The 9,867-nt window shown below is 28.9% G+C and overlaps 1 long non-coding RNA gene and 1 pseudogene across 1 annotated transcript; both read right to left on the reverse strand.

The window, feature by feature from the left end:
• Positions 1-535: 535 nt before the first annotated feature.
• LOC105779507 (uncharacterized) lies at positions 536-1,628 on the reverse strand (annotated as a pseudogene).
• Positions 1,629-7,491: 5,863 nt separating this feature from the next.
• On the reverse strand, positions 7,492-8,130 carry LOC105779515 (uncharacterized). Its single transcript, XR_001129019.2, has 2 exons — positions 7,951-8,130; positions 7,492-7,855 (listed from the first exon to the last, which is right to left on the reverse strand). It is a non-coding gene; the product is annotated as an uncharacterized LOC105779515 (long non-coding RNA).
• Positions 8,131-9,867: the final 1,737 nt, after the last annotated feature.

The raw sequence follows: 9,867 nt of genomic DNA on the forward strand, positions 1-9,867 counted from the left end.
AATGTCAGTACTAAGGACAAAGAATGTCAGTACTGGAGGAGCAGAGTCAAAACAAAATAGTGGGGACCTATCATGAGCTATAATAATACTAGTAGCAACATGTATAAATACCTACTAGTGGATCATTTCTTTAGATAACAATTTGCATATATAAATTTATTTTTTAAAATTGTGTAATCAAGTGTTTATTTACTTTGTGTTTTTACACATTTGTCATTTGTAATATAACAACACTCCAAACAATAACCAGACCTTTCAATGACTATTACTTATGGGAGTTGGATTTATACTGGTGGGATGATGATGTGACGTTAAAGAACCCTCGTATGATACGTTGAACCTGACTAATTTCTTGAATTTCTTATGTAATACTTTGAATTTGATCATCCACTCAATGCATATATGTGTGAATATAGGTTACATAAAAGATAATATATATGAATGAAGAACTATTTAGAGATGAAAATGATGTTCTCAGAGTCTATATAGCTTAAGCTTTCATTATTTTAACTGTTAAAAGTTACCATTCCAGGACTTTATTTCTTGCAAATAATGTCATATTCAGCTGCAGCCCCACGGCTGCAGTCGAGGGTGAGAATTTTAGCCTGAGATGTGGTCTCTTGATTTGAACCAGTTTCTGGTGAGAACAAGCATGTTGAGTAGTCTAGAGAAAGAAGTGAAGTTGTCCTATATTTATCTTCACCACCCACAACAGGCATTGCCACACCAGGCTTGGCCGGGTTCTCGAAATCGGGCCTGTAAGTCCTTCCAAGGGCTCCATCAACATTAGGGGAAAGGCTAAAGAACCTAAACTGCACTTCCAAGTGAGCAAAGCAGTCATCAGAAGGTACTTTGTAGTGGTGAACCCTGTCATCTTCTTTGGTCACTGGAACTATATTCACCATAATCTCTGCTGTGTCCTTCAATGTACAATCACACTGTTCTTGTTTGCTACTCTCTTTACTTTCACTTCTTTTTCAGGGGAGTACCAACTTGAAAGTGCACCTTCTGGGACAACTAGTTCCTCCCCGTTGTAACTGAACTTTAGATGGTCCACTTCACTGTTCCATGTTGCAGCCTTAGTAGCCTCAAGTGAAATGGAGTGAGAGTTGAACAGGATTCCAAGTGCTTGAATCCAAGTAAAGTCCCGGGTTTGGCCTGCGGGGCGGTGGCCGATAAAGCGGCCATTGATTTGTAGACTGGTATTAGACACCAAGCTGAAATGCTCATTGCTTTTTCCATGGAAGTAGAAGACAATGCCATCACCACCGATGAATCGGGGATCGTAGCATGTTGATCCAGGACTATTGCAGTTTGGTTTTCGATCTAAAATCACGAAAGAAAACATAAATTAAACTTTGACATGTATATGATACACTTTAAAATGAAACAGAAGAAGGTGATCTTAAGTTTGCAATGTGATTTGCAGACAGGTGAATCACCGTTTACATGGCAAACTTTAGCCTTTTGGTTTTCATTGCTAGTGCTTGTTCATAGGGGCATTGTATATACTTTCCATAGCACCGGCTCGTCGGATTGCTGCAAAAAACAGAATATGCTTTTGCTTGAATTGCAGTTGAAACAAAGATGATGAGAATGATAAAGAAAGAGCTGCTCCTTATCTCCATGCTTCAGTTAGTAGAAAGAAACAAGGATTATGATTCAAATGGTGTGATAAACTCCTGCATTTGTAGTCCCTATATATAGTGTTGGAACTGCTGTGTTTCGTCCTATTATCTGTCTTTGTTTTTTACTTGCAATGTTGTCTAATGTTTGAACTAAAATTGAAGCATGAACATGGGATATACAGGAACCTTTTGAATGCTTTGATCTTAAGGATTGAAGTCAGGGCTCACAAATGTAATCGATTATCAATAATGAAAGGATAAAAAACTGTTGCTTTGAGGATAAACACTGATTTGTCCGTTTACTTTGTTCTGAAAAAGTTGAACTTTTCTTTAATTTATGCTCAAGTGATTCATTCAGATTCAGGTTTTAAAGACAAATATGTATTTTAGAAGTACATACACTGCATCTTCTTCAATGTTCAAATTAACATATGGCTATCCCTTTGATTAAATTAAAATGTTAATAAAATTTTGATAATTTGTCTGCTGTTATTGTAAGAGATGGTGTAGGTAAAAGTACCATGAAAGCACCTATAATAGGAATCAAATTGAATTTTTCCCCCTTTACTTAAAAAATGGGCAAATAAGTCCCTATCCGTTAGATCAAAGAGCAAACTGGTCCTACTATTAGAAATCTATCAAGTTTTATTGCTAAAAACTGGTGCATATATGTCAACATGAGGTACACGTGACATGTCACATGTCACTTCCTAGTTATTCCATCAACCACGCCAATTTTTAACAATATAAATAAATTATTTTTTTTAACAAAAAGGAAAAATTTGTTCTTTGATATAATATATAAAGACTAATTTACTCATTTTTTTACTAGAGAGACAAAATACAATCCGACTCATTGTACAAAGGGTTCCGTGATACTTTAACCAATAAAAATACTATAATGATATATATATAATATATACAAAGGCGAATCTAGGGGGACTGGCAGGGGCCCGGCCCCCCTAAAATGAAAAATTACTATTTAGGCCCTTTAAAAAATTTTAAACTTTTAAATTAATAAAGGTAAAATTACACTTTACCCCCTAAAATTATAAAAATTCGATTTAATCCTTTAAAAATTATAAAGATATAAACTATAAAAAATTAAAATTTCATTCGTCCCAAAAAATTGTTCTTGATTCGCGCTGTATATATATATAGGAAGGTTGAGATTAATAAAGCAACTCCAAAATCAAACATCACATGAACGTACAAGCAGTCTGGAGCCAAAAGAAACACTTCCACAGCAAGCCTTTCTTTTAGAGAAGGTAATCAAAACTCATAAGAACTACTTATAGCAGACACATAACATAATTCTCCAGAAAACACAATCATGGACAACTAATGCAACTTCATGATCTGGTTTGCCCACTCATTATTATATTCCATTACAATTTCGCCAGCGGATCCTATAGCTTTTCCACCACATTTAAGGTTGAGGTGAAAACTAATGGCAGTTTCGGTTATACTTGGGTAGACGGGGCTTCTTCTTAGGAGGAGATGGTGTAGGCAAGCAGGATCTATAAAAAATTATAAAAATTAATTTTTATACTAGAGTGAGCCTAGACAACCAATTGTCCAGATTCGTTTTAGACTGAATTTTTTTTTTCAAATTTATAGAAATTTAATTTTATTTAAGTTTTATAAATTTTAAAACATTAATAAAATTTATAAAATATTAAAATTCAAAAAAATAAAAATTAATAAAAATCATTTTAAAGTTAACTCCAAAATTTATTTATATATATTTTCTAAAATATTTTTGAACTTTATTTAATATTTTGATAAATTTTAATAAAATTTTAAAATTTATAAAAAAATTTTAAAACGATTTTTATAAGTTTTAAAAATATTTTTTAAAAATTAAGTCTAAATGAAACTGGACAACCATTTATCTAAGTTCATTTTAATGAAAATTTAACTTTTAATTTTAAAAAATTTGTTTTTTTTGTTGATTTCTGCAACTGTCATTGATTGGAGTAGCATGTCAACATCGTTAACGGCCACATCAAATTATAACGATTAAAGATAATCAAAAATTTAATTGATACAATTTGAGAATTTACTTATTATATACGTTTTCATTAAAAACTTAATTAATTTTTCGTCAAAGTTAAAAGGTTCATATACGTTTTAGCTTATATATAATTAAATGAATGGATAATCCAACACAATACATCAAAGTTCTTATCTATATAACGTTGATAACGTTAAATGTTATTTGATTGTAATTTAACTATGTTAATATATATATATATAAAGAGAGTGGAAGCCATGAGAATGCATAGTATCACTAATCATACTTTTATTTATTTATTAATGAGTTGGATAGTTTGGGCCTACTTCTTTTTCAAAGATAATTTGATACCAACTACAACGAAAAAGTGAAGGTGAAGTTTATTTTCAGATATTTAAATTAAATTTAAATTTTAGAGTGAGGGTTTACCTGAATATCATTCTAACTTAAATAAAACTAAATTTAAATTATAAAATAGATAAAAAATACTGTAATTTGATCAAGTTTGGACAAATAAATTATTATTCACTTTATAATAAAAGGGTAATGATACCCTCATGGTCCGTAATTTCCAATGGACTTACGGCCAAATCCAAGCTACTAATTTTAAGAAATTTTATATTTGTTTTAATAAATTTTGGGATAAATATCAAAATTATATATGAATTTTGATTTAATATATAATTTGGTACATGAAATTTGTGTATATTACTATACTTTTAAAACTAATTGAATATAAAATTATAAAATCCTAAATCCATCTATAAATCTTAACGTTGCATTTAAAAAAAAAGTTAAACTATGTCATCAATCTCTGTATTTTTCACTAAGTTAGAATTCAATCCCTATATTTTTATTTTTACAAATTTAGTCTCTTTACTTTTTAAATTTCAAAGTTCTAGTCAAATTATTAACGCTATTAACTTTTTTGTTAAATTTGTTAGCATGATATTTTGAAATTAAACAAAAACTGTGTTGTAATAAACTTTAATTTAACAAAATAATTTTAATAGTATTTATAATTGAACTTAAATTTTAAAATCTAAAAATATAAAATCAAAGCATTAAATTTTAAATTTATAAAAATACAAGAATTTATTAGACATTTTAACCAAAAAATTATGATCAGAAATTTTCTGTGGAACTCTAAAAATTACGGAATGTTAGATAAAACCAACAAAATTTACAAAGGGAGGACTGAGGAAATTTCCAAGACAGGCAATAACTGCACAAAAGAAATTTCCATAGATTTTTGGCTATTAATTAATAATTATTAAATAAATTTGGGTTGACCTCAAGTCTACTATAAAGCAAGTGGATGAGGCATTAATTAAAAGTGTACATTTTATTGACCATTTCTTAGTTATCATATGCTTGTTGAAACGTAACTTTCGAAAACGAAAGATTATGAAATTTGGGTAGCAAAAGCAATTAATGAGTGCATTAAAATTTAGGATATGTTTTTCCTTTACCTCTTTTATCTTATTACGTTTGGAAAAATTAGAAAATATTTGATACTCTGTTGATAGAGTTTTTGAATTTTACAAACATAATTAGAAATTGATAAGTGTTCTATAAAAATATAGTAAATTATTAAAAAAATATATATTTAAAAAAATCATACATATTAGTAAAGTTATGTCATTCAATAAAGAGAGAATTTTGTGCTATTATAATAATAATAAGTTGACATGAGAATTGTTGTCAATGTAGGACGATATGAGTTCGAGTGCGCTGAAGTGTATTATCCTCTTAGTTATGGGCTGGGGAGGGGCTATGGATAATTCTAGACATTATGTCAAAAAGAGCAGATATGATCAGAGCCTATAATGAATTTTTTCAATAAAAAAACAACTCTTGCTAAAGTAAATTATATAAAAAAAGAAATAAAATATGAAATGGTATAAAAATAATATTATTTAATTAAAATACATATGACGAATTGAAGCTTATAAAAACTCATAACAATTTAAATATATGAAAGAAAAATACCAACAAATTATGAATATATATTCTTTAAATTGACTCATTATTAAAAATTATGCAAATGAATTTAGATACAACATAATACCAACACACAGATCATTCTATAAATTGAGTTCTATGATAGCTTATGCAACACAAAATATGATGCAAAATTAACTTAAACAAATCATGTATTCAAAAGCACGTAAAAATTATGAACAATTAGGGGTAAAATCAGAAATTTTTTTATGGATGCATGCTTAAGTGGTATATGTTTACGATAGTAAAATATAATATTATTATTTTAATATTTATATTTTATAATTTTTAAGGATTAAATTAAATTTTATTATTTTTAGGGAGCAAAGTGTAATTTTACTATTATTAATTTAAAATTTTATAAACTATAAAAGAATAAAAAATTTATTTTAAGGAGAGTCGGGGCCTTACCAACACCTTTTCGATCCGCCCTATATACAACAAATTATTGGCATGTAGAAATATATTTATAATATTTTGAACCCACGAAAATAACACAAATATAAAAATAGTATGAAAATAGCATAAATAGATAAGCGTGGTAAAGTCGTCCCTGTTACAATATTTTTTTTTGTGTCATGAACATGGTAGTCAGTACTATATTGGAACTGGTCGAACCAACCGATATGTATCGTTTTGATCTTAAACCGGTATTCAAATAATGTTTGTTCTATTTCAATTAAAATTTCACTGTGTTTCTGTCATTTCGATGTGTTTCGTTCCGTTTCAGTCAATACCAACTTATATAAGTGTATACAAATTTTTGATAGTTTAAACTAATTTTTAATTTTTTTATCTTAACTATTTTAAATTCCTATAATTATATTTAAAATTAAAAGCTATTAAATTAAATTATTGAACATAATTAAAAATTTTAAAATTTATTTATAAATAAATACATTTATATGGATGTAATTGAGATATATTTGCATGTATATATAATATATAATTTATTTTTTATATTTATTAAGAAACTAAAAGTTAGACTATAATTATATATATGGAAAATATTTAAATGTATATATAATTTATTAAGAAACTAAAAATGATGCTATATATATGTGAATATTTTAAAACATCAATAAACCCATAACGATACACCGAAATATGCAAGTACCGGTACATACCAACACCAAGATAAAAATAGTATATCCACCGATACGGTTCTGACTACCTTAGTCTTGTTAGCTTTTGTTCAATAATCATAATTAATCATATTCAATATATATTATTTTAATAAAAACTTTGGCACATTGATAAATTTTTACATACTTCTTAATAAATTTTCCTATTTATAATATTTTTCGTATATTGGATTCGAAATTTTTATGTCTAATTAATGATGTTGAAAGTCGATTAAGTCTTATCTCGATTGGCATAAGCATTGTTGCCAGTGTAGGAAGACGTGGGTTCAAGTGCGTTGAAGCGTATTATCTTCCTATTTAAGGGTTGGAGAGGGGCTATGGACAATTTTAGGTATTGTGTAAAAAAAAATAGATATGGCCAGAGCCTATAATGAGATTATATGATATATCATATAAGAATTATTAAATATTTGAATTATTTTACTTATTTATTATTTCTTTATTACAAATTATCAATTCAAATATTATAATATCATGTACAGTAAGGTGCGGGTATTTCTCTGATATTTATAATATGAAAATACCTTGTTTAAAAATTTTACTTAGCGAGAGTTTGACATTGTTGGTAGAAATCTTGAGGGTATAATATTGAATCCCATCATATAGAATTTATGTGTGAACTGATTAGTGGATTAATGAAACCATCATGTTCTTGATTGAATCTTGATTACTAGTTATTAAAAGTCGTAAGAAGCCATGAAGAAGAGCTCAAGAGAACTAGTTATTGCAGACGCACTACATTGCAAAACGAAGTACATAGCCTTAAAAGAACACAAATCATGGTCAACTAATGCAACTTCATGATCTGGTTTGCCAACTCATTTATTATCTGCATATGTTTATATATATTCCATTACAAATTCGCCAATGGATCCTATTCCTGTAGCTTCTCCAGCACATTCAAGGTTGAGGTGGAAATTAATGGTAGTGTCGATTATACGTGGGTATACAGGGCTGCTTCTTGGGAGGTTGTATGCAGGATTTATAAGGCATTCCACGGCCACATGGTACAGCAGGTTTATTCCTCCTAGGAGTGTTAAACACTGGTCGATCATTGATGTCTGCAAAATTAACAGCCACATAATTCTGTGTTGTATATATAATTAAAACCATTCATAAAATTGGAAGTCATAAACTTGTTGATGTAATTACTTACCCTTCGCCACCAGTTGTCGAGCCATGGTTGAAGTAGGGATAAAGAGAGTGGAAGCCAGGAGAATGCATACCATCACTAATAATGCTTTCATTTTGGGGGGTATATTGTTGTTGTTAATAGTAGGTAGTTTGTGTCAAGGATGGCCTTTCTTTCGACTACTATTTATAGGTCGATATCTCAAGTGTGTTGTGGCTACTTTTCAAAGATAATTTGTTAATAAATTATTATTCACTCTATAAAACTAGCAAAATTGACAAAGGGAGGACTGAAGAAATTTCCACGGCAGGCAATGGGTAATAGCTATTGTCCCTTTCAGTTTCACTTTCTGTCTTTTTATGACCCATATTTCCACACAGAAATCAAATTTGTAGCTGTTGTCGCTTTCATTATTCTCACTTGGAAAATTAGAAACATTGTTAGTGATGGACTTTATGGATTGAACAGGTAAGGAGAAAATTTATTCGTAAAATTTATGTTTACTAATACATATAAGGTATAAAAATATTATTTGTTGGATCGCATTTTTATTTATTGGGTCTAGTAATAAAGAGTTTGATGTGTTTTTAGGTTTGGATTTTATGGATGAAAAACCCAATACCGAAAAATTTTACCCTCTATTTAAGAACTCAATTTAATGAAAAAATCTCGTTCAACAACAATTATTTTAGAAAGAAAATAGACTTTTATTATACACTTGATATATTGATTTTAATTTCTAATGATTTGATTTTAAATTTTCTTATAATATTTATAATATATGAAAATATAATTTATTTGATGGCTCTTATTGATATCAACTTTTAATTTGCAACTATTTAATTTTAACTACAATTCAATTTTGTCAATGAAAGATAGCAACATTCACCCTAAGTCTCAAAGGTTGTATGTTAGATCATGATGATATGGACAAATATATTAATTACCGAGTACTATTAATTGATATAACATGCGATCACTTCTTATACCAACAACAAATAAGAAGCAAACATAGGACTATGAGGTATTAATTATCTCTCATCTTTACCTTTTTCATTAAGTTATATACTTTTACTCTCTCCATAATTATGGAGAACAATCAAAGTGTGGGTAATTTACAAATAAAAGCCGTTTTTTTCCAAAATTTATCGAAATGGGCCGATTTTTTGATTATTTATCGGAATGGGCCATTTTCCGCGAAATCACGTCCACGTCAGCGAGATGTCGAGTGCGATGTCGGGACATCGCGTCACGTCGGTAGCGATTTGCTTACGTGGACACAAATCGCGCCTACGAGGACGCGATTTCTTGACGTGGATGAACAGTTGATGTTTTAAGCTTGAAAACTTTGAAAGGCCATAACTTTTCGCTCGGTTGTCCGATTGAGGCGATTTTTTATTTGAATAACTTTTGAGATCTACTTGCGACAAATAACGAAAGCGGTTTGCTTGATTTTTGTCGAAAAAGATCCTTTTACCTCTAAATTTTGATTTTTCGGTTTAAAATTGAATTTTGAAACATTCAAATCATTATTTTCCTTATTTATTTGAAGTAAACACGGATTTTTTTGAAATTCTTGCATTTATTTGAATCTTTTTGTACTTGTTGCATTTATTTTTTAATCAATTAATGGGTAAAATACCAAAAAAAGCCCTATTTTTTTAAAATTTACCCAAATGGGCCCAGTTAATTGATTTAAAAAATAAATGCAACAAGTACAAAAAAGATTCAAAATTATTACCAACAAGATTTGAACCAAGATACTAAGGGAAAAGAGCAAGCATCTTAACCAACTAAGCTAAACTAATTAATTGATATATTATAAAAGTACTGTTATTATCTTAATTATATTACTTACGTTTTAATGATTTATCGGACCTATTCCATACACGTGTCAAATCAAAAAAAATAATACAACAATTCTATAAAAAAATCCGGTGT

Source organism: Gossypium raimondii, chromosome 1, assembly GCF_025698545.1.
Source record: "Gossypium raimondii isolate GPD5lz chromosome 1, ASM2569854v1, whole genome shotgun sequence".
NCBI lineage: Eukaryota > Viridiplantae > Streptophyta > Magnoliopsida > Malvales > Malvaceae > Gossypium > Gossypium raimondii.